Here is a 25,020-nt window from a genome sequence, read left to right on the forward strand (position 1 = left end):
AGGCAATTTTAAGATTAGAGCAGTACATACCTATATCAAAAAAGAAAACAACCAAGACTTCCTCTTCAAGCAGGTAGAAAATCAAGAACATGCCCTACCCAAAGCTAGTAGAAGAAAAAATACTAAACATCAGAGAAGAGGTAAATAAAATAAAGATTAAATATTATTTTAAAAATATCAACAACAGAAAGAATTTACTTACTTACTTACTTACTTACTTACTTATGCCTAGGATTGAACTCAGAAGCAACCACTCACTGAGAGATGTCTCCAGACCTAGTTTGTTTTTTTATTGAGAGACAGGGTCCCATAGAGTGGCTCACTGCCTTACTTTTGCTGAGGCTGTCTTTGAACTTGCCTTCCTCTTGCCCATCCTTGAGGATCTAAACTGTTCATGTCAATGGTTAAGAGTACAGCTTTGCCATTGAACTCACTTAAGCAGTGGGAAGATCATGATGCTGTATAATATGAGCATTCTCAGACGTGACACCTATGGACATCTTCGCATTGGCTTTGTTCACAGAAAGCATGAGACTCACCTTTCAGCACTCTGCTTGGTGCATGGTTTGGCTTCTTCGCTTTTTTGGTGGAGGTTTTCTGTTGGAGACTAAACCCAGAACATCATGTATGCTCGGCAAGTGCTTCCCCATGGAGCTGTGCCCCCAGCCCACCTTGGCCTTTCTTGGTGATCAGAGAAAGTGTCTGTTGGACTCTATTTTTAATGACTTACTGGGAAACTTCATGTCCTCTGATTCTACCTCTTCTGCAGATCCAGTTGAAGGCAAAGGTGCTGTGGCGAGCCATCCCCCTTTTCATCTTCTTAGTCTGCTGTCAGGTCAATCCGGTCTCCTGTGCTGTTGTTGGGGAAAGGGGGAGAGGGGAGAACCATGTGCCACTCCTTTGGTTTCTACTTGTTTCCAGATCCTTTGTTTGGTATTATGGCCTCAGATTCTGTGGACCCTTTCTACTTGATGTGAGGGATTCTGGCCACCAACAGAGGGAGGCTCAGACTCACTGTGCCTCTTTTCTGCTGGACCAGCACCATTTAGTTGAACTACAGCCTTTCTGTGGAGCTAAGAGAATGGGCAGCTCTGTGGCCTGGAAAGTCTGCATGTGCCATGTCAAATAGCCTGATCAACGGTGCATTCAGCCTGGGAAACACCATCTTCTTTAGAGTTGGGTTTGAATGCAATACAAAACCTGGAAGAGCAAGATAAGTCTCTGCTTGAGAATTTCTGAAAACTTAAAAAAACTAGAGTGTTTGAAATCCCTGAAATGAGATGGTGAGTAGACATAGAACACTCTCTAGAACTCTCTAGTGGTTTCTCAGCTGCATCTTTTTCATATCTACAGGTGAAATATATGGATCAAAACCACGAGTGACAGTGGAGGGTCAAATCTAACCAGTCACCTGTGGGTCTAGAAATGATTTTCTTGTGTATGTTGATGGTGCATTTGATGGACACGGTTTAAAAATGGGGTTCCAAAAAGGTTCCAGTCACTCAGAATCAGAGGTCATCTGAACATGATGGAAAGGAAAGGTTGATTCCCAACTAGATCCAAATGTGCCAGCCCCATTTGCAGAGTCAGGAAATGATTGGAATGTTCTCCAGTTTTATGAACTGATGAAGGACGGGCCTCTCTGTCCTCTGTCCATCCAGAATGGATCTGTCCATGGGGATGGGAATGCAGCAGGCTCTTGAGGGGTACGTGAGTTTCCAAACAGAATGATATGGTGTCTGGTGGGCTCGACAGAGGGACTCAGTTGTGTTCTTATCTTTGGTTTTGGGGTGTTATGCTATAATTGCTGCCAGCAACCTGAAGCCCATCCAACGTGGAAAAGGGGTCACATTCAATTCTGTAGGTTCATTTTATTAAATAATGTCTTGCTTTCTTGAGCTCACAGAGGCTTTGTGGCTGCCCGTTTCCTTAGGCACACTCATGGAGCTCAGTATCTCTGCAATGGTCACCTTGGGCCTCATCATGCAGCTCTTGGCTTGCACCAAGATGATTGAAGTGGGTGACACCCCAAAAGACCAAGCCCTCTTCAACGTGAGCCCAGAACTTCAAGAAAGATCATGGGTAAATTTCTGGTGTCTAGTTGAGAATTTGAATTGGCTCTAAAATTGGGGGCATGAAAACAGCCCAGTTTGGCCTGTGTGCTTTGCCTGCCGACCCTGTAGGTGCTCCATGGCCTGTTAGTGAGAGAGCACTTCTGGGAGGTGCTGGGAATGGGGGAAGGCCAGGCAGGGCAGGGGAGGGCAGGAATGCCCCAGAGGATGGACTTGAAGGATCAGTGCATGGAGGTCACCCCTTCACCAGCCATGATTTCCATACCTCACGAAGGAGGTGACATCTACTTCAGAGCTGTCATAAGTATTCAATCAAAGCCAGATGCTGTGGAGTATGCCTCTAATTACAGCAGCTTTGGAGGCTGAGGCAGAAGGATCACTATTTGGAGGTCAACCTCAGCAACTTAGTGAGGCCCTAAGCACCTCAGTGAGACCCTGTTTCTAAATAAAATAAAAAATGGCTGGGGATGAGACTCAGAGGTGAAGCACGTCTGCTCAGTCCTCAGTATAAAAAAAAAAGAGGATTAAATTAAATAATCACTCTCACAGTGCCTAACACATGGTAGTTATTTAGCAAGTGCTATTTTTCCTTCTGTATTTAAAAGGATTTAATGAGCAAAAAGGTGATCCTCTCAGTCCAGCTCTGCTGTTGATTAGATTTTTTGATGTGGAAGAAATTTAGATAATAGTTCTGGAGTCTTAGTTTCTACATGCTGTTAAACTAGGTTAAGAGTATTGGCTGTATCAAATGATAGGCAGCCCCAATAATGGGGTCCAGCCTCAGAGTCAGCCAAGCCTAGCCTCTGTTAACTGGAATGTGCTATTTAGAAAACAATATTTACAATTTTCTACTCTGCCATCTTCCATACAGCATGTCTTTGAGATCTTAAGTTAGTAGGTTAAATAATTCAGTGAGAAATCCATCTAACTTAAATTGTGAGTTTCAGACACAAATGAAGATTGTAGAATATATTTATGTATTAATGCATTAATCATTAATGAATTAAGTAATGCATTATTAAATATTAAGTAATGCATTTATTATTCAATGCCTTAAATTAATGCATTATCCTTCTAAAGCACTAATAAGTGGTTTTGTTTTTTAATTTTTATTTTTGACATTTTATAATATACTTGGCTTAGTGCAGTGTGCGCACCTCTAATTCCAGCAGTTCGGAAGGTTGATCCTGGAGGATTGTGAGTCAAATCCAACCTCAGCAACAGCGAGGCCCTAAGCAGCTCAGTGAGACTCTGTCTCTAAATAAAACCAAAATAGGGCTGGGGATGAGGTTCTGTGGTTGAGTGACCCTGAGTACAATCTCTAGTACCAAAATCAAAACAAACAAACAAAAAATTTGCATTATTTTTCTAAAGCCCAAATTGGGTGTTGTTTTCTCTTTCTCTCTTTGTTTTTAATATTTTTTTTTGCAAACCTGAAAATGGAACTCAGTGCCTCTACCACTGAGCTACAGCCTCAGAAGTTTTCTCCTTACCGTTGACAATTTTTTAAATATGTTTTTCCATATTAAGAATTCAAGATCATTTTTTAAAAAAAGAATTTAGGATGACTGGTCTGAAGTTTAGTAAAGCACTTGCCTATGGGCAGTGTCAGTATTTGTCATCTATATTCCTGCCACACTCTGCTCAAGATTTTCTTTGGACCCTAGTGTTTGGCATGATTGTCACCATCGGCCAGTCCATTATGGATGTGATGACAGGCATGGACAGGGACCCCCTCAAAGATGGGTTCTGGGATCTGCCTTCTGATCACCACTCAGATGAACCCCCACTCTCACCGCGCTTTCTGAGTGACCCTGTTGTCCCTCTTCCTCCTCAGCAGTACTCAGCCAGACCTGGGGCCATGCCAGGCTCAGGGCTAGGCTCAAGGCTAAACACTGGCCTGAGCAGGGTAAGGCCCCGGGTTGGAGGCTGGTCACCGCCCAAAAAGAAATCATTCAAATAAAGACACTGTGCCCATCTACAACGAGAAATATTGAAATCAATAAAGGCCTGCTGTCCACCTGCAAACCCAAAAACAATTAAGAAACAAAAAAAAATATTGAGGCTGGGGCTCAGTGGCAGAGGTTCACCTGGCATGTACAAGGCCTTGGGCTCGATCCTCAGCACCCCATAAAAATAAAAAAAACGATGTTGTGTCCACCTCCAACTAAAAAATAGATTTAAAAAAAAATAATGGAGAATTGAAAGACCCTGGCTTTGGCTTCTGAATTTCCATTATGCAGATTGAGAAGGGTCTCTAATTTGGCCCTCATAGCAGAGAGCCCTGTCATTGAAGATGGAAGGAACCAGGGCACTGGGGCCAGTAACACAGAGTTCACTTTTATTAATTAATTTATTTTAATTCTGCAGTTCTTTGTGGCAGGCTTGATCGTCCTCCTTTTGGATGAGTTTCATTATAAAGGGAACGGCCTGGGCTCTGGCTTTTCCCTCTCCATCTCAAGCAACATTTGTGAAACCATCCTGGGGAAGGCCTTCAACCCCACCACCATCAACACCGACCAAGGTAAGGGCCCTGTCTCCCGTTGGGCACATCTGCAGGAAGTTTTCATGAATGCAGAGTATTCCTCTGGGGGAAAATAACTGTTTCAGAATCATTTCTTCTGAATTTTCAGTGTGCAAATGTTTAAAATTATAGCTGAGTGCAGAAGCTCAAGCCTGTCATCCCAGCAGCTCAGGAGGCCGAGGCAGGAGGATCACAAGCTGGAGGCCAGCCTCAGCAACTTAGTGAGGCCCTGTCTCTAAATAAAATATAATAGGAGCTGGGGACAGGGCTCAGGGGTTAAGTGGTCCTGGGTTAAATCCCTAGTACCAAATAATAATAATAATAATAATAATTATTATTATTATTATTATTATTATTATTAATTATTATTATTATTATTATAACAATAACAACAACAACACTTACAATCAAAATGATATCTAAACTTTCATGTCTTATAAAAATATTTCAAGGACAGCTAGCATGCCACAGAGTAATCCTGCCTCAAATTTCTTAGCAGGAACCTGCACTGAGAAGATAAAGAAGTGTTGATTTTAGTCTATTGTCTTCTGGTGGACATTTCAGTCCTTTCTCAGTCACAGTTAGCATCGAAGTGAATATCCTTGGGCAATCATCTGCACATATTTTAGCAGTTGTTCTTAGCGAATAAGATTCTAAAAATAAAATTTCTACACCAAACCACTTTTTCAGGCAAGGAGCATTTAGTTCGATGATTACAAGTTCAAGGACAGCCTTAGCAAATAAGTGAGACCCTGTCTCAAAACAGTCATGGGTAGAATGACTGTTCCTGGGTTCAACCCACAGTATTGCCATTTTGGGGAGGAAGGCACTGGGGATTGAACTCAGGGACAGTTAACCCCTGAGCCCCGTCCCCAACCCTCTTTTGTATTTTATTCAGAGACAGGGTCTCGCTGAGTTGCTTAGAGCCCCAATTTGGTTGACGTTAGCCTCCAATTTGCAATCCTCCTGCCTTAGCCTCCAGAGCCACTGGGATTGCAGGCATGTACCACGACACCTGGCTTACAAATCTTAATAAAATAAAAATTGAAAAACATGTGAGACTTCTTAGAAGAGGGAAATTGACTTTTTTTTCTTTTCTTTTTCTTTTGGCCTCTGATCCCTGAATCTGATTTTTGCTGGGAAGTCTCTCATGGAAAATATTTGTGTGCATTTTTTGTGTTTTTTTGGAATTGACTGTGGAGCTGGTTCTTGGCTTTCAGTGCCATGACATCAAATTGAGGAAACTGCAGATGAGTCCCTGCAGGGTGCCTGAGAGATCCCATGGGAAAGACTGGACCCCAGGTAGGAGTGTCGGCGACACTTCCAGAAGAGTAGGCAAAGGTGACACGAGACTCTTCCTAGAATTTCAGAAAATCTAAGTTGAATTGAGGATCTGGGGGCAAAGCAGCTGGGCCCCAGCTGTGGATGTGGCGATGAAACTGGGTAGGAGTTAAGGAGTCTGCCAAGATCTCCTGGCTTTGGCGGCGGGCTGCCTTCAAAAAGAGTGGGAGCAGTGGTGACCACAGGAAACCAGTCAGTGAAGGCTTGGGCCGTGGCAGCCAGCCAGAGGACCACTTTGCTCTGGAGCAGGATGGTGAGTGAGGGGACAGTTTTGAAGGAATGATTTGCTGTCCCTTGGAGACAGGCTGAGAAAATGTCTGGCAAGGTGGCACAGCCATTCAGCCTGAGTCAGCCAGTGTGACATCAGAGTGAGGGCCTTAGGACTTAGGGAGAGATGAAGGCCACAGACAACTGAGACATGGAGGTGGCTGCCTTGGCCACCTCTGGTACCTCGTTGGGGTAGAGATCTTACCTGGGGGGCTTTGAGTGGTGCTGTAAGGAGCCAAAATGGTGGAGCCACGGGGACAGCCCCAGGATGGGCAAGAGGATGGTGGAGCAGGCTCAGGTAGCTTTCAGCTGAAAGGCTTTCCTGTTAGCAGGAGTGCCACCACGGCTCAGCTTGTGACCTGTAAAGTGGGGTGTGGAAGGGCCCCTAGAGTGGAGAGTGCAGTTGGTCCTTCTTCCCTGAGGTTTGGGACAGTCCAGGCTGGGAGGGAGGTGGACAGTACAGATGTCACATGGCTCTTGCCCCCATAACACTAGTGCATGAAACAACCCATTTCCTAGAGATCAGAGGGTAGTGATTTGCAAGAAATGACCATGTTAAACATTCAGAAAGCTTCTAAGGCCCACACCCTGCCATTGATGTCACCCACTTTTCATTTCAGACATTTGTCAGTAAGGTGCTGTTAAGCACTAGGCGCTTCTGTGGGTGCTAATAATACAAAGGGATAGAACGTAAGGTGTGTGAGCGTCAGTGTCATCCCAGGGCCCCGGGGTCAGAATAGAGCAGAGAAGGAAGATGGGGTGACTGGGGAAGAGTGATACAGGTCCATCTAGAGAACCTGGCGGGTGCAAAGGCCCTGGGGCAGAGATGAGTTGGTCTGTTTGAGGGTCCACTTATGGCTCAGCGGAGCAAGTGCAGGGATTCAGAGAGGTCATTGGTGGCAAGAGGAGCCAGGACAAGTCCCTACTCTCTCCTACTGAGATTGCTGAACTTCCTCCTTTACAAAATGCTCAAGGTTTCATGTCTCCAGATTCTTTACCATAGAAACATCAGTGGTTGTCCTACACAGCCACAGGTAGCAGCGAGAGGGGCTGTAAGAAGACCACCACGGGTATGCCAGGGGGCCTGGGAAAGCTAGGACAGCGTTTCTGTCACAGATATCCTGTCCATGTGGTCTACAGGACAAATGGCCCATCTGAGTGGCCATCCAGAAGGTGACACGAGTCCTGCTGTGCCAACTCTGGGGTGACAGGAAAATGCAGTCCCAGGGAGAGATTGGGACATCTGAGTCCCCAGCTGTTAGCCACTCTGCCCACAGATGCCACGTTTAGTGAAGCACCAATCTGGGCCGCAGGGGCCATGGTGACAGTGTTTCCCACTGTGTTCTTGTTCTAAAGTCAGTCTCATGCCATTTCTGAAGTGCTCAGACATTGGTGCCCTGTGCTGCAGTGTCCCTGGGTGGTCTGTTGCCTTTTCCTCAGGCCAGGCCCCTTTCTGCCTGTTGCTGAGGTTGAGGTAGGAGGATATCAACTTGGAGGCCAGCCTCAGCAACAGCAAGGCCTCAGCAACTCAGTGAGATGCTGTCAGTGAATGAAATAAAAATAGGCTGGGAGTGGGGCTCAGTGACTGAAGGCCCCTGGGTTCCATCCTTGGTGCCAAAAAAATCCAGATTGTGACCCTGTGACTGTTGGTGCCGTGAGTCTCCTGGCTGAGTCTCCTGGCTGATTCTGTTCTCCTGCCTCTGCTTTGGCCAGGAGGAGGCCCAAGACCCAGCGGAGTCCAGCCCTTTGTTCTTCCCTTCACGTTTGTGTCCTCCTCTGCCAACAGACATGGAATTGGAGGTTGCCATCTTGTAGTGTTCCATCTCTGGGCCATGAACACAGACAAAGTCCAAGCCCTTAGAGAGGTTTTCTCGCACCAGAATCTCCTCTATCTCAGGAATCTCATTGCCTCCATCTTCCATTTCCAGGTATGTCCAGCATGAGCACAAGAAGTCTGCATTTTTTTTTATTTTTTTGGTACCAGGAATGGAACCCAGGGACATTGAACTCTTGAGCCCCATCCCCAGCCTTTTTTATATTTTATTTAGAGACAGACTCTCACTGAGATTCTGAGGCTGGCCTCCAATTTGCAGTCCTCCTGCCTCAGCCTCCAAAGTTGTTGGTGATGACAGGCCTGTTCCACTGTCTCTGGCTTCAGTATAATTGTTTGTTTGTTTTTTGTTCTGTTTAGAAATGAATGACTGTAGAGTGAATTTTAGTATATTTTCAGACCAGTTTTTCTGGTTTCTTTCTGTGAGTGCCCCAGGCAGAGTGGGAGGAGGGAAGGAGAAGATGCTCTCCAACAATGTCAGAAAGTTAGTATTGAATATTTTAAATAAAAGAAAAGGCAGGAATATTTTAAATAGTTTTGATTATTAGATGCATGTAAAAATTAATAGGTAGTGTCCTGGCCTGATGTGGTGGTACATACCTGTAATCTGAAAAATCATAGAGGCTGAGGCCTTGAAGGATCGCAACTTCAAGACCACCCTTGGTTACTAAAAGAGACCAGTTCTCAAAATAAAATATTGAAGAATTGTGAATATATATGAACGATATTGTTCTCATAGTTTTTTAAAAAATACATGCAGGACTTTGCATTAAGTGAAATGTGACAGGCAGGGATTAAGTTGCAGGAACATTTGATTCGCATCTGGAAGTCAAAATTTAAGTGAGAAAAATTGTGCTCACCAGGTACTGTGTTTTTTGTATGGTTGATATTACAGTCAAAGTCTCCGTATTTTAATTTTATTTATTTATAATATTATAATATTATAATTAATATTATAATATTTATTAATATTTTTTATATTATTTTTTATTTTATTGAGCTTAAGAGGGTCAAGAGTTTTTTTTTTTTTTTTTTTTTTTTTTTTTTTTTTTACCAAATGTTGAGTGTATTATGTTCTTCATTAATACTACTAGTAGAAGGAATACAATACCTTGTAAGACAAAACTGATATTTATATTAAATAATGATTTTGTTAATCAGTTCTGTTTAGTCATTTTACCTTTTATATATAGTATGAAATACCATTATACATTTAGTAAATAAAGTAGTATTTGTCAGTGAAAAAAATCATCATATCAAATGAATTTAAAAATATGAAAATCAATTTATTATACTTGATTGTCAACTGTTGACTTCAGCCAAGTATTATGGCATAGGCTATGCCAGGTTTTTATAGTCTTTTAAAATGTTTTTATGGAAAATTTTAGAGACATATATGTGTATATTTCTTAGTAAATTTTTTGTTCATATTTCTTGTTAAGAGTCCTTAGCCTCTTTACCCTTATTGACTATTTGTGGCATTATCACACAAAATCTGCCAGTTATTTTCACATCTCTATGTCATCTTAGAAAAAAAACAGTTTTTGGACACTCTTTGAAAAAGCCACAAATGTTTGTATATGTTTTACATTTCTCTTATTCTACTGAGAGTAAAGGTAGCTGGTAGATATTTCCTAAATATGTAATGCTATATTATGAAGAACAAAAAGCTGTGGATGATAAGAGTAACATACTTTCCTTGTCTTTATTATAATACTCTTCTTAATGATGTACTCCTCTTGGATACTGTGGTCTCTAAAAGAATTTTGGTAATATTCTCAAATTAATTGTGTCTGTACATTTTTAATGAACTGATATATTTTTGAGTTTATGATGACTTTGAATGTACTAATCTGTTACACTCCTGATGTACTTATTTTACCTTAATTTCAAGTTATGTATGCAAAGTATATTCATCCTACTCTAATAGGTATTGCTATTTTTATTTTTTGTTTTTTTCAGCCATGACTCCTCAAGATATTCAAGAATATTCAACAGAAAAGGGCATAAAACATATGTTTCACAGTGTGATAAGTGGAAAATATAGAAGTTGTAATCTTGACTGTTTACAACAAGAGAAAATATGGAAAACTACTAGTGAGAGTGAACACCAGAAATCATATAAAAATTCAGACCTTGTTCACTACCAGAGAATTTATACTGGAGAGAAGCCCTACAAATATAAACAATGTGGCAAAACTTATAGTAAAATATAGGTCTTATTTACCACAGAAAAACCCACATTAGAGAGATGCCCTACAAAGGTAAATAGTGTGGAAAAGCTTTCAGTCAAAAAAGTAGGCCTTACTTGCCACAGAAGAACTCACAATAGAGAGAAGCCCTACAAATGTAAAGAATGTGGCACAGCTTACAGTAAAAATCACACCTTATTCGCCAGAGCAGATCACATACTGGAGAGAAGCCCTACAAATGTGAAGATTGTGGCAAAGCTTTCAGTCAAAAAACAAACCTTATTGGCCATAGCAGACTCACACTGGAGAGAAGCCCTACAAATGTAAAGAATGTGGCAAAGCTTTCAGTTGAAAATCACACCTTATCGGCCTCAGCAGAACTCACACTGGAGAGAAGCCTGACAAATGTAGAGAATGTGGAAAATCTTATAGTGAAAAATCACACCTTATTGGCCACAGCAGGACTCACACTGGAGAGAAGCCCTACAAATGTAAAGAATGTGGCAAAGCTTTTAGTCAAAAAGGAGACCTTTTTAGGCACAGCAGAACTCACACTGGAGAGAAGCCTTACAAATGTAAAGAATGTGGCAAAGCTTTCAGTCAAAAATCACACCTTATTTGCCACAGGAGAACACACACTGGAGAGAAGCTCTACAAATGTAAAGAATGTGGCAAAGCTTTTAGTCAAAAACCAGACCTTTTTAGGCACAGCAGAACTCACACTGGAGAGAAGCCCTACAAATTTTATGAATGTGGAAAAGCTTACAGTCAAAAATCACACCTTATTTTCCACAGCTGAACTCACACTGGAGTGAAGCCTAACAAATGCAAAGTATGTAACAAAGTTTTTACTCAAATATCAACCCTTATTTGCCAGAACAGAATTCACACTGGAGAATAGCCCTACGAATGTGAATGAGTGGCAAAACTTTTAATAAAAAATAAAAATTTATTCACCACAGCAGAAGACACCCTGGTGAATGTGAAATGTAAATAAAGTGATAATACTTTTAAAGAAAAACTAAACTTCATTAACAACAGAATTTATACAGAAAAGAACCCCTACAAATGAAAACAAATTAGCAAACTTTTTAATAAGAAATCAATTCATTTTCACCACTAAACTATTTATTCTGGAAAGAAGACATAAATGTAGATAATATAGAAATATTTTAAATTATATATCATATATTATTAGACATCAGAGAAAACACACTGAAGAGAAGCTTTACAAATGAGACCATCGTACCATTTCTCTAAGGAAGAGTCAACATTTAATCCTCATCACAACAACCATAGAAGAGACAAAGTTGTGAAATGTGAAAATTGACAATTGACAATGCTTCCAAAATTTATTCACCAATACTCAGCACCTGTGGATACATACTAGTTAGAGAGAATACAAATGGAAAAAAACATTTCATAACCACATGTTTCTTTAACACTACTTATTTTTGGAGGATTCATTGTGCCCAGAAACCCTAAAAAGTTAAATGATATTTTGAAAACTTATTCAAATTTTAAATTCATTGAACATCTGAAAACTCATACCAGTAGTGAACATTGAACAGATTTTGTCCAAAATGTATACCTTATATAAAAATGAATCATTTATAATAAACACTTTGACAAAAAAGAGAGTATAGTAAAGTCATTATCTCTACATTACACCTTGATGTATATGAGGATCAGTAAAAGACATTACCTATTTAAATAAAAAATTACTATTTTCATTTTTGAATACTGGAGAAAAGAATTATATGAAATATTTTTTTATTAGTTTTAACACGAAATTTTAGCATTTTAAACTGTATTTCTTTTTTGTATTTCAGTTTATATTTAGGGATTTTTAAACACGGAGCCACATTCCTAAGCCCTCTCCCCACTTTTTCAAATTTTGAGACTGTCTTGCTAAGTTGCTTGAAACCACACTAAGTTGCTGAGGCTGAATTTAAACTTCTGAAAGTACTCAGTTTCCCAATTTTCTTGGATTACAAGCATGGACCATCCTGCCCAACTTATAGCGGATTCTTTACCTATATGACTTGGGTGAATACATGAGGCTTAAAATGCAGCTACATGAGTTTGAGTCGTTTCACTGGTAAAAAAAAATACTATAATTTGTATTGTAATAGGAGACTCAAAATGGTACTAGATAAACCTATTTTTTTTAATCTGCCTCTTTATTCATGGTATTCTAATGATTTTAATCTAGTCAGTTCAGACCATTTCTGATTAATGAGTATCATCAAGATGGAGCCATGTATTCAAATTCCCTCTATAATCAATAGCAATTCTTCCCATTAAAACTGAAAACATTTTCATAGAGTCTTTGTTATATTTTAAGGAGCCACTCTTGCTTTTGTTTAGCAAAACAGAATCAATTCCACACTGTTGAGTCCCAAAGTAAATGGCAATACATTAACCTAAGCACCGTGAGGAATATAAGAAATACAAGATATCACCTTTGAAATATAAAAAAAATAAGAATCATAAATGCTAAGCCATTACCATCTAAACTATACCAGGGCTTATAAAATGTAATCTTAGATGTTCTACTCACTCTTATAGTAAGAAGCCTTAGACTCAAAGTCATTTTTTTGTTGTTATAGTCTATTTTATAATGCTATAGAAAAATACCAGAACCAGGCCAATGTATAAAAAGAGGTATAAATGCATAAAAATATTTTCTGAGGGGCTGGTGTTTCAGCTCAGTGGTAGAGTGCTTACCTAGCACATGCAAGAATCTGGGTTCAATCCTCAGCACCACATAAAAATAAATAAATAAATAAATAAAATAAGGTATTCTGTCCAACTACAACAAATAAACAGATAAATAGATAAATAAATAAATATTTTTTGAGTACATACTTCTGAAGATTTAAGTGCTCTGTACCAGAATCTTCGCAGCTCCTGTTACAGCCCCTTCACCAGCATTACACATGAGATGGAATTATGGTTAGGGCTCATTTGAGAGGTAGAGAGAACATAAGGACACAGGAAGTCAGAGAAATCCAGTAAGAAGACTTGCTGTTTTTGTAACAATCTGCTTTAATAGGAACTATCTTGTGTCCCATGAAAATTTCATTAACTCTTTCAAGGGCATCTCCCCCAATGATCTAACCACAATCTACTAGATCTCACTTTTTACAAATTCTACTATTTTCCAACTCTCTCCCCTTGGAAACCAAGTTCCCAACACATGAGTACTTGAGGGACATACTCAATTCATAATGAAAGTTATATGAGAAAGACAATGGTAAAAATGAGACATAGAATGTCATTTCTTTGTACTTATAAAGATTCTAGATACTACAATAAAATGCTTTAAAATATATAAATTATTATAGGTGGAGAATTTATTTTAAAGACAATAGAGAATTCAATTAAACTACTTCTTGAAGAATGAATAAATTTAAATATGACAAGACTAATGGGCTAGGTATATTAAAAGAAGGGAAAAGTCTGTGCAAAAACTCAGTGGATGTATAGTAAACCATGCCTAGGTTTATAAAGAAAATGGTGTGCTTTCTGAATATGCTATATCAAGCCAAATGTGTACTGGCTAGATGTGGTGGCCCTCAAAACCAGAGCAAATATTCATAAGAAAGATGCAGTGGACATCAGTCTCAAGAGCTTCGTATTAAAATATCTGCTTCCAAAGACTACATGATTCTTAGTAAATCTTGGCAGTATTATCTTTCTTTCAATTTCAATTTTAAGCTTTCTATATAGTTGCTGCACCATCTCTTGACCAGACCAATATTTTCTTGAACATCTTCATATATTAATCTACACACTGTCTCACATGTTTGTTTCTAGGTTGTCATGGATCCCTCCTAGTAAATTCTGAGATGTATGAGAGGTTTAACAAGTATAGAAATTTGCTTATGAAAAATAAGCCATGTTGTAGGTGGGAAGTAAAAGGAGAAAAGATGCAAAAGTCCTCATCCAAACTTGTATATGCTGATACTACACAAGGTTATTTCAATGATGTCTGCTTTGTGGTAGAGAAGCATCTTTTCTTATACACTATGCCACAAATTTCATCAAATATGGTTGTTATAGACTTTGAGAACACCCAGAGTTATCTTAGTAATTTCTACATTGAAAAACTACTGTTACATTTAAGCAAAACTATTCATTGCAATAAATCTGAAATAGTTCTTTAATATTGCAGAACAGAAAATTGGTGGCATTATTCACTAAATGCCAATATTTTCCAATAACACCTATAGGGGTACTTAACAAAATGGATTGATAATTAAAGTAAAGAGTGAAATGAGACTCAGAAACAACTAATTATGGTAAAAATTATTATTACCTTATTTCAAATACTAGTGCACACTTTTGCTTTTTTCCCAAAAGTTAATTTTTTTAACATTTTGGTATGATATTTCACTTCATTTATGTAACATGATAAATACTATGTTTTTTTTTCATATGCACTCTCTGATGCATCTCAAATATATTTGCATACCCCAAGACCTTAACAGATTTCTATACACATTATTCACTAGAGAAACAGTAGTTACTTCTGAAATCTATATTGCCCTTTTTAAATGAGGTCTTGCATTTTTTTTCAAATATCTGAAATAATTAGGGTGATCTTAGTTCTAATTATCATAAAGTAAATTCCTGATAAATATTTGTGAAAAGGATGAAGAAATAATAAGAGCATTTATATAATCTGTACAATAGGTTATGTGGTATTTCATGTTTTTAGCTACAACTTATTGAATATTATAGCAATCTTACTATGTGGGTAAGATGTGGGTATGATGAACCAATAATAAATAAAAATTGCATGCTGCATTGTTAGTAATTTACCAAGCAATTTATTTTCAAAAACAGACACTCTGATGTGTGGTATTTATCAACTATGATATTATGAATGAATGAAGTAAAGTAAATGAATAATTGGAACTACATACTTGCTTAGGGTGCCTATAATTCATTGTTAAAAAACCTTTAGCTATGTAAGATTTTAATACTGTATCTCAAGTTGTGACTTAAAGGAATTTTGATAAAATGTGCATTAATAATGCTGAAGTCTTTCATTGAATCTTATATCAGTTTATGAAATAAATATGCTATAAGTAATTTCCTCAATTCTAAGTGTCTTATGTTTTAAGAAACTGTATGGACAATTCAAATTAAAGTTAACATAACTAATATCAAGAGCAGAAGCACCACAGGAAAAATGAAAACAAAGAAATGGGAGATTCCACCATTATAGATGTAATTTTCTCAACATCTTTTCAATGTACCTAAGCCAGTATTGATACCAAAATTAATGAGCAACCTCTTCTCATGCTGGGTGTGCATGATGCTGTTACATAAAATGAAAAGAACTGCAGATGTTTCAGAGATACATCTTACAACAGTATCTCACTGTGTTTGACCGCACCAAATAGCTTCTCAGTGTTCAAATGGGTAAAAATAATAAAAAAAAAAATTTCAAGTAAAATCCATGTTAAACAATAACAACTGTTTTTTCATAAAAAAACTGTCAATGTTTTTTTTTCTTGAAACAACATGACAATAAACTGTGTCCTACCACATAAAGGAAAGCAACAATTCTTCATTTTATTATTTGAATATGCCAAATATTCTTTGGCAAAATGTCATGTTTTAATTTCACAGGTGTGAATTATATCTGTTTTTCTTTAAATTGCTACTTATTTAATATAAATTTGTTGAAAAATTATTTCTGCATGTGCTAATTAGTGAAATATAGTGAGGAATGAAAGTCATTTAAAGCTCTATGAATTGCAATCTCAGAATGGTAGGAGGAAGCTGTATATAATCACCAGAAACATATTGAGTACTATTAATTTGTTCCAGATATTTATTTCCCTTAGTATCCATATTTCACATAAACTAGTTCTTTTAAATTGAGCTGACTACTATATATCATTGGAAAAGCCATCAGAGCAATCAGAATAAGAAATTTAAAAGAGAAACAATCAAATCATAAACATCTGGTTGAAACAACTAGCCAACTGTTGGATCGTACCTTTTGACTTTACTAAATTCCCTTCTTTTTTTTTTTATAATGACTAAGAGTAAGGTACTTCTATTAAGAGCATAACCAGAACAATTTATGGCAATTTGTTTTTCTGAAACATATAAAATTGACTTGCTAACTCAGAATACAATCTATTGAGTATACCTTTTGGGGTAAAAAAAATGTACAACTACACAACATGAATATTGGCCTTTTGAAAAGAAAGAATGTGATGGTGAAAACCAATTTGGAAAGTTAGTATTGAATATTTTATATCAAAGAAAAAGCAGAAATATTTAAAATACTTTTGATTATTAGATTCGTGTAAAAAAATAAAAGGAAGTGTCCAGGTTGATGTGGTGGTACATACCTGTAATCTCAAAAATCATAGAGTATGAGGCTGAATGATCACAACTTCAAGGCCAGGCTTGGTAACAGAGACCAGGTCTCAAAATAAAATATTGAAGAATTGTGAATATATATGAGTAATAAAGCACCCCTGGGTTCAAACCCCAGGACTATATAAAACTGTAGTTTTCAAAATTTACACCCAAATCAGCAGCCTCCACTCTATCTGCAACTATGTAAAGTTCTAAAAGGAAACTAAATTTAGCCATACCTACTATTAGTTGTCTGATATTGACCATAATTTTGAAATAAATACATGGAAGACCCTTCACAAAGTATTAGGGGTTCCCATTATTTTTTCGAATGGCAATGAGAGAGGGAAGAAAACCAATTTGGCTTATGGGGCCACTTCTTTCTCTTAAGGCCAATGAGTCAAATATTAAAAGGCATTAGTGTTTAATTGATTATCATTTATGTAATCATTATTATGTGATTTTCTGCTTAATCTGCATTGGGCGCTTTATTATTTCTGAGTATGAGCATCTGTACAGACCACTACACCCCAGTCTATTATTTAATAGTTACAAGTCCTGTGTTCATTCATCATCAGTTAGTTATTCTATTTTAAAAATAATTATGTGTTGCATTCTTTGTCTACAGAAAATTTATGAAGGTTAAAAACCAGTAATCATTTTCACAAATTTGATTCTAAACTAGTTTTCATCGCAAAACACACACCAGAAGTAAGAATGATTTCTTTCTCTAATTTATTAGCCTTTCTGACATCCAATATCAGGACATGAATGGTGCTCATGGAGGGATGTTCTTACCATCAAGAACAATCAATACTACTTTCTTCTATCGCATCAAATGCTACAAAAAGTGCACATTTTACTGTGTTTCATACGAAAAACTTGACTTTCCATTATTTGTGTTTAGTGTGTTTTTACTTTCTTTTTCATCACTTTGTTTTTCTCTATATTTTGTAATATTCAATTTTGTGTGTGTGTGTGGTGAAGAAAATAGACCACTAGAATCTTCTAACTTTTGCTACATTCAATCACTTGACTACTCACTAGCTAATATTTCTATTAAAGCATCATTTTAAAGGTAAGACTGAGGTATGCTAACAAAACTATTTTCAAGGTCTACTGCATAATCAGCATAACTTTCTTCAGCTCTGTAGTTAGAGCCACTGTTTCATCCACAAACTCTGCTTCCTTTGTGTGATTTTTCTTCTATATTGAGTAACTCTCTTTGAAATGAGGCACAGAATACAGCTTTTTAGAATTTTATCATTAATGAAAATCTATTATTATTTATCATTAATGGACAGTCTGCTTCAGTTAAGAATACCAGGTTGAATACTAGTTTTCCTTTAAATCTTGAGGTTATTCTGTATTTATCATCTATAATCCATCATTAGTGATAAGTACTTGGGGTCTATTCATGCTTTCTTGAAGCTGACTATGGTTTTTCTTTTCAGGATATTCTCTTTGTTTTAAGCATAGCTACTTGAGAAATTCTGGAGATATATTTAGCATATTTAAATTTTATTTTCTTGATTATAGCATTCAATCAAAATGGAATATTTCCAGACCAGATTTTCTTTCCAGTATATACATGTAGGAAACTGGGTAAAATATTGAAAATACAATGTTGGTTTTTTAGACACCAAAAACAGGCATAGCAGATGAGTGAAACCATAAGAAATAAGTGCAGACTGGTGAAGTGAACTATAACTATATTTTTAAAATTGTTCTTAATAAGTGCAGTTTGATAAAGTGCTGTTACCATAAGTTTTAACTTATGGGTAAAGGGGAAGTAAGAATAATCAAAGTATACCAGTGAAAGAAAAACTTGAATTCTGGCACCTGGGAGCAGACTGTGTGGGAAACTTCATGTTATGATACAAAAGAATCCCCCACTTTCCCTTCTCCCTCTCACCCACATAACCTCACAAGAAACCACAAAGACGCTTAGAATAAAATGTTTCAATTCAATAGTCACACTCTATACAAATACAAAAAGAAGTTAAAATTCAACTGAACACAGAATCTTGTGTGCAAAGTTACGGGGATCTGAAACATCATATAAAATGTTAGGTTAAAGATGATTCTGTGTTTTTTTTTTTTTTGTGTGTGTGTTCTGTTTTTTTCATAGGGTGTGGCTATTCCTTGGTCACCTGAACTCAGCAAAGAAACTGTTTTTTTGATGAAGTATCAGTGGCTGACCTACATTAAATACAGACAAATATTAAAAAAATTTAAAACGCCTAATTATGAAAAAATATATTGCTGCTTTCTCCCTGCACATTTTTCTTTTTAAAGTATTTTTTAAAGTTTTTGATTTTTTTTTAATCTTGAAAAATAGTGAAAAATTTTGGCAGAATTTACCACCAACTGCATAAGGGTCTGGGAAGCTGACAGGCTGGATCAGGGCTGGGAGGAGGAGACAGAAAGGGATCTTTCCCTTTGTTACTGGAGGCCAACTATAACTAAAAAGAGGCAAATATCAATAAGTGTTTGTAAACCAGGAATTGATACAGATTATCAAGTTAGTATCAGTTATAAAAAATTCATATAATCAAGAAAATAGAGAAATCATGAACAGGATTAGAAAAAAATAGGTGTAAATTTTATTTTTAGAAATTTATTGATGATACATAAAAAATAAAGATGAATTTTATATTTTCACTTTAAATGGATGGCAGAGAGATATGTAAGTCAAAAACCCTACTTAAGTTACAAAAGCATAATCAATTGATAGCTTCTACTTATTTTACTCTCTATCTTCCTTGGCATTTCCCCTGAGGTCACACTTGTAGAGTGTGACCAATCACTAAGCAAAAAACTAACCAAGAAGTTAGTCATGAACCTACACTCTTTCTCATAAGACCCCAATCAATTTCAGAGCAAAGGTGTGATACAACACCTTTTCATTTCCTTCTTTGGGAAAAGGTCCCTTTTGCAAATCAGATAGAAAAGTAAATTGGCCAACCTCTATCAAAATATTACTAGAAATAAATATGAGTTATCTTCATTTAGAAGTAAACTGAAATAAAATAACACCATTGTACAGCATCTTTCAGGGTTAGCCTTTAAAAAATGGAAAAATACCTCTTTCTAAAGAGCAGAATACTTGGCAGCACACTTCATCCACACTTTCATGTAGAAAAAGAAGTTACCTCAGGTAAGAAGGTACATAAACTAATAGAAAGAAATCAAGACTTGGTCAAGGGTCTAGAAGGAACTTTTGATGACTATAAAATTTGGGGGGTACAGTAATAAGGATGCATCTCTGAGAGAGTCAATGCAGTGTTAATATCATGGAATTTGATGCTATCACATACCAAAGCACATACATCATGGACAATGTACAAGACAACCAAGTTGACAACTGGATTTGGCTAGTTGTTTTTATCCAGCCTCGGATGCTGCACAGGATGAATGAGGACTGAGTACCATAATGGTTTCCATCACCACATTTTATCTATCAAATTCCTCTTCCAAATATCCACCAGCTAGGAGGAAAGGTCTATCTCTAGGTTCTTGTTAGAGCATAATTCTTTTCATCATTCTCTCATAATAAATTAACAAGTGGACCTCAGAAATATTTTTAACCAGAAAACCCCAAACATTTTTTTTACATTTTGCTTTTACAGATAATAAATGCTAAGCAAGCATCACTAATAAAGTATCAATAGATCATGCCTAAAATTGAATCAGACCACATTTAACAAAAATAAAGATATTACTATTGTCTATGACCATGGTATCCACTGTATTGTCATCTACAAAAGAAACAAAAAGCTACTGGCATGGTAGGATATTGGAAAATGTGATGGTGTTGCTAACACTTGTTAAATTTCACATCATATCAGATTGTGCTACCAAGAGATAGACTACATAGATTCAGGAATCAGTGTGTCAAAGTTGAAGAGTCTTCACTCATGATCACTTCGATAAATTGGCAATTATATTTTCTTACACCATTCCTCTGCAGCCTGCAGTTTTAGAAATTCTAATTATTTAAGAGGACACTTTTCCAACAGGATGTTGAACAAGATTCCAAATAAAATTTAAACTGCACCTGAGAACTTTAAATTCTATGTACTAAGAAAACACAAAGGAACAGAAGAAATTACAATCCTAGCTAGGTCACTTCACTCTCCTTACCAGAAGGACATTTATTCCATGTTGCAATAAAGACAAAAATCAGATGATTCAATCTGAAAACAGATGATCCTATTTTCTACTTTTTAGTACTCACTTGCCCTACAGGAATGGTTAAAAAAACAGTGTTGTATTTGTTTCTTGAGAAAATTATGGTGAGCAGGCTCAAATGATTTGGGGAAGAGTATGAGTTTCACTCACTCAGCTAAGTTATAAAGATCAAAAGAAGTATTTTTAAGGGATTTAAAATGAACAGCAGAAAAGACATAAGATGACCATTAATTTGATATTCAGTTTACACAGATGTCAAAACTGTAATTAATTGCACTGTCTTCCCTTTTTATAAGGAATACAGTCTCACTAGTACCATAAACTACGTACAGAACTTAGACTGAAAAGTGAATTTTTGAGGTGTCACTATAGGGAACTGTTTTTTTATGGCACCATTAGGACTGAAGGATTCATTTCCCAGACAATTGTTGAAAGTGGTCTTTTCAAAATACTTTCATCAGTAGAAGAGAGTTTTTCTGGTGATGACCATTCAAGGCTTTCTACACTAAAGACTATTTGAGACTCATGTAAATCACAGTCCATGTCTCATGTAGAAATACAAATGAGAGTGCAAGACAGCCCCAAAATTTCACTTTGAGTAAGCAGAAGCCTCCTTTGAGATAAGACTGCAAACCCAGATTCTGTGATGCTTACTTCTCTTTATTTCCATTGTGCTGATCTGAAGCACACTCACTTATGGACTTCCAAGATGCCTAGTCATGGTCTTAATCTCCCTCCTGGGGAGACCTAATTAGAACTCAAATGCATCCTTCATCTGCTTCCAGACTTTCTGTTTTCCAAAAGTTCTTTGAAGTCTTTTGTCACTGGAGATCACCTCCTCTGTTGATGTGATGATTTTCTCATTTTATGTTTCTCTTTGACTGTTACTTTAATTCATTGTGGGTAAAATAGACTTGTATATATGAAAATCCAGATCTCTAGGTAAAATAGTTAGCTGAGTTTATAGGCTTATAGTCAAAAATATTTAATACATTTTATTATGAATTTAGATCCATGATTAAAATTGGAGGAAATACAATACTTTATAAGGATGTAATTCTGCACTACAAAGTTATCATTGTTTTTCACAAAGGATAAGAATTTTGGAAGATAACATAGCACCAAGAAAAAGAATCACTATTTTTTATATATAGTTGTGCTTGAAAGAGAATAATAATGTCACCATATATTGATGATATAATATAAAAGAAAAACCTTTATGACCAATTCTGTTTATTTTTGACAAAATATATTTGAAGCAAAAGTTCAAAATCCATGAATCTCCTCAAAATACTATAAAGATACAGTGAATAGCATTTCTTCACAAATCATGTAATTTTTGTGATATTATCTAAATTTTCTAGACATAGATATAGAAGCTAAATACATTAATATTCTTTCTCAAGGCACATTTATTTTGAAGCATATTTCCTTAAATCTACAAATGCAATTAAATTTTATTTATCATACACAGATCAGTACATCAAAAATGACCAAATACCTGGAAAGAATTTCATTGGCATATTTCTATCTTTTAAACAATAAGGTCTAATATATCTTCTACCTTTTCAGTGACACATAATTTTTAAATTTCAAGTAAACTTCTCCTTTAGGATCAAAATGCACATTCGGCATCCTGTAGGCTTCTAGGATTTGGGATTCTGTCTCATTTTTCAAGTCTGGGAAGTTTTCTCGTATTATTTCATTGAATAGATTGCTCATTCCTTTGGTTTGGAGCTCTATACCTTCCTGTATCCCAATGACTCTTAAGTTTGGTCTCTTAATGTTATCCCATATTTCTTGGATGTTCTGCTCATGGTTTCTTAACAGTCTTGCTGAGCTGTCTATGTTCTTTTCGAGGTGAAATACTTTGTCTTCATTGTCTGATGTTCTATCTTCTAAGTGTTCTACTCTGCTGGTAGTATTCTCAATTGAGTTTTTAAGTTGGTTTATTGCTTCCTGCATTTCTAGGATTTCTGTTTGTTTGTTTTTTATAACCTCTATCTCCCTGTATAGTTGATCTTTTGCTGCCTGGATTTGTTTGTGTAATTCATTGTCGAAGTAATCTTTCATTGTCTGATTTTGCTGTCTAATGTCTTCCTTGAGACTCCAGATCATCTGAAGCATGTATATCCTGAATTCTTTATCTGACATTCCACCTGCTGCAGCTGTTACCTCTTCTAAAGTTGAGTTGACCTGCATTGCTTGTGGTCCTTTCTTTCCTTGTCTTTTCATATTGCTTGTGTTTCTTTCTGCTTGGTGAAACTGTTGAGTTTTTGAAAAAATTTTCCCCCTATATATTTATATTGCTCTTGTATAGTTGAAAAGTCTCCCTTGCAGGGTTGGGCGGCGGTCTGCCTACCTTGCAGGCGCGGGCGGTGGATCTGCTCTGCCCCTACTCCAATTGCGGTGATGTGACTACCGCTCCGGCGGGCTGCTGGGCCTTTCTCGGGCGCGGGCGAAAGCTCTGCTCTGCCCCTACTCCAATTGGGGTGACGTGTGTATCACACTGGCAGGCCACCGGGCCTGATACGCTGGTCGGTTGCAAGTCTTCCTACCTTGGAGATGCGGGCGGCTGCTCTGCTCTGCCCCTCCTCCAATTGGTGTGACTTGTCTACCACACCCATGTACCGCTGGGCCTGTTCCGGGCACGGGCGAAGGCTCTGCTCTGCTCCTACTTCAATAGGGGTAACGTGCCTACCACCCCGGCCGGCCTCTGGGCCTGTTCCACCGGTCGGTTGCAGGTCTGCCTACCTTGCGGGAACGGGCGGCGGCTCTGCTCTGCACCTACTCCAAATCGGGTGACGTGTCTATCATGCCAGCAGGCCACTGGGCCTGTTCCACTGGTCGGTTGCAGGTCTGCTTACCTTTCAGGCATGGGTGGTGGCTCTGCTCTGCCCCTACTCCAATTGGGGTGACGTGTGTACCACTCCGGCAGGCCGTTGGGCCTGATCTGCTGGTCTGTCACAGGTCTGCCTACCTTGCAGGCATAGGCGGCAGCTCTGCCCTGCCCCTCGTACCACACCTGAGGACTGCCCTGATCTGGGCACAAAGGCTCTGCTCTACCCCTACTCCAGTTGGGGTGACGTGTGTACCATGCTGGCAGGCCTCTGGGCCTCATCCGCTGGTCTGTCACAGGCCTGCCTACTTTGCGGGCGTGGGTGGTGGCTCTGCTCTGTCCCTACTCCAATTGGGGTCATGCCGGCGGGCCGCTGGGCCTGTTCCAGGAGCGGGCAGCAGCTCTGCTCTGCCCCTCTGGCTTGATGACAAAGTGAGAGAGACTCGGGTGTTTGTGACTCACTTTCTTTACCACGAGACCAACTGTTTGTGTCACCGCTGGTATCGATGAAGTTCTCTCCTCCGCCGCTTTCTGATGACATCAGATCTCTGCCGTGTTGGTATCCCACGTGAATGGCAGCATTTTGTCTCCTTTGCCGGCTGACCAAAGCAACGGGTGAGTCCTGACTGGTCCTCACAAGCCCCGTCTTCTGCGATGGAAATCCTTCCTCTAGCTTTTGGAGGACCCCAATTTTGCTGGAAATTCCTAACAAGATGGCTTTTAGCCTTTCTAACTCGTCATTCTCCTGACACAAAGATGCGGTACACAGGGGTAATGCACTCCCTTCGCCGCCATCTTCTATTCTGTCAAGTATTGATATTGTGATATCTCCTGTAGTTTTATTGCATGGAGTAGCTGATTTTTTCTTAACTGGATCTGTAGTTCTTTGTATGTATTTTTAATATGATTTTTAAAAAGTGGTTTATAGACTTGTGTACATGTTCTAAGTGATATCTCCCTTCTTTCTCAGTTATTTTTGCATGGATCAGGAATCAATAAGTCCTTACTGTTCTTGTTTTATCTTCTTGACAAAATACAAATGCGCTTATAGGAAATGTTTCTCTTGAAACTGAAATAGCAATCAATTCATCACCTCTTCATGTGTTCCAAATGGTAACAAGATATCTGCATTGGTAGCAAATCATAATTGATTATATAAATTTAATTTAGAGTAACATGTTTACATAAACTTTGTGAGAATAGCCAAGCTTTCTGTGTTTATTAATTTCTCCTACAATAACAGTAAGGGTGGTGATTATTGCATAGGAAGAAAAACTCTGATATTCAATCATTCTTTTGGGTGATAACATACAACTGAATTTTTAACATGAAGTAATTTCCTCACAGGATAACAAAGAAGAAATAAATTT

Source organism: Callospermophilus lateralis, unplaced genomic scaffold (assembly GCF_048772815.1).
Source record: "Callospermophilus lateralis isolate mCalLat2 unplaced genomic scaffold, mCalLat2.hap1 Scaffold_132, whole genome shotgun sequence".
Lineage (NCBI taxonomy): Eukaryota > Metazoa > Chordata > Mammalia > Rodentia > Sciuridae > Callospermophilus > Callospermophilus lateralis.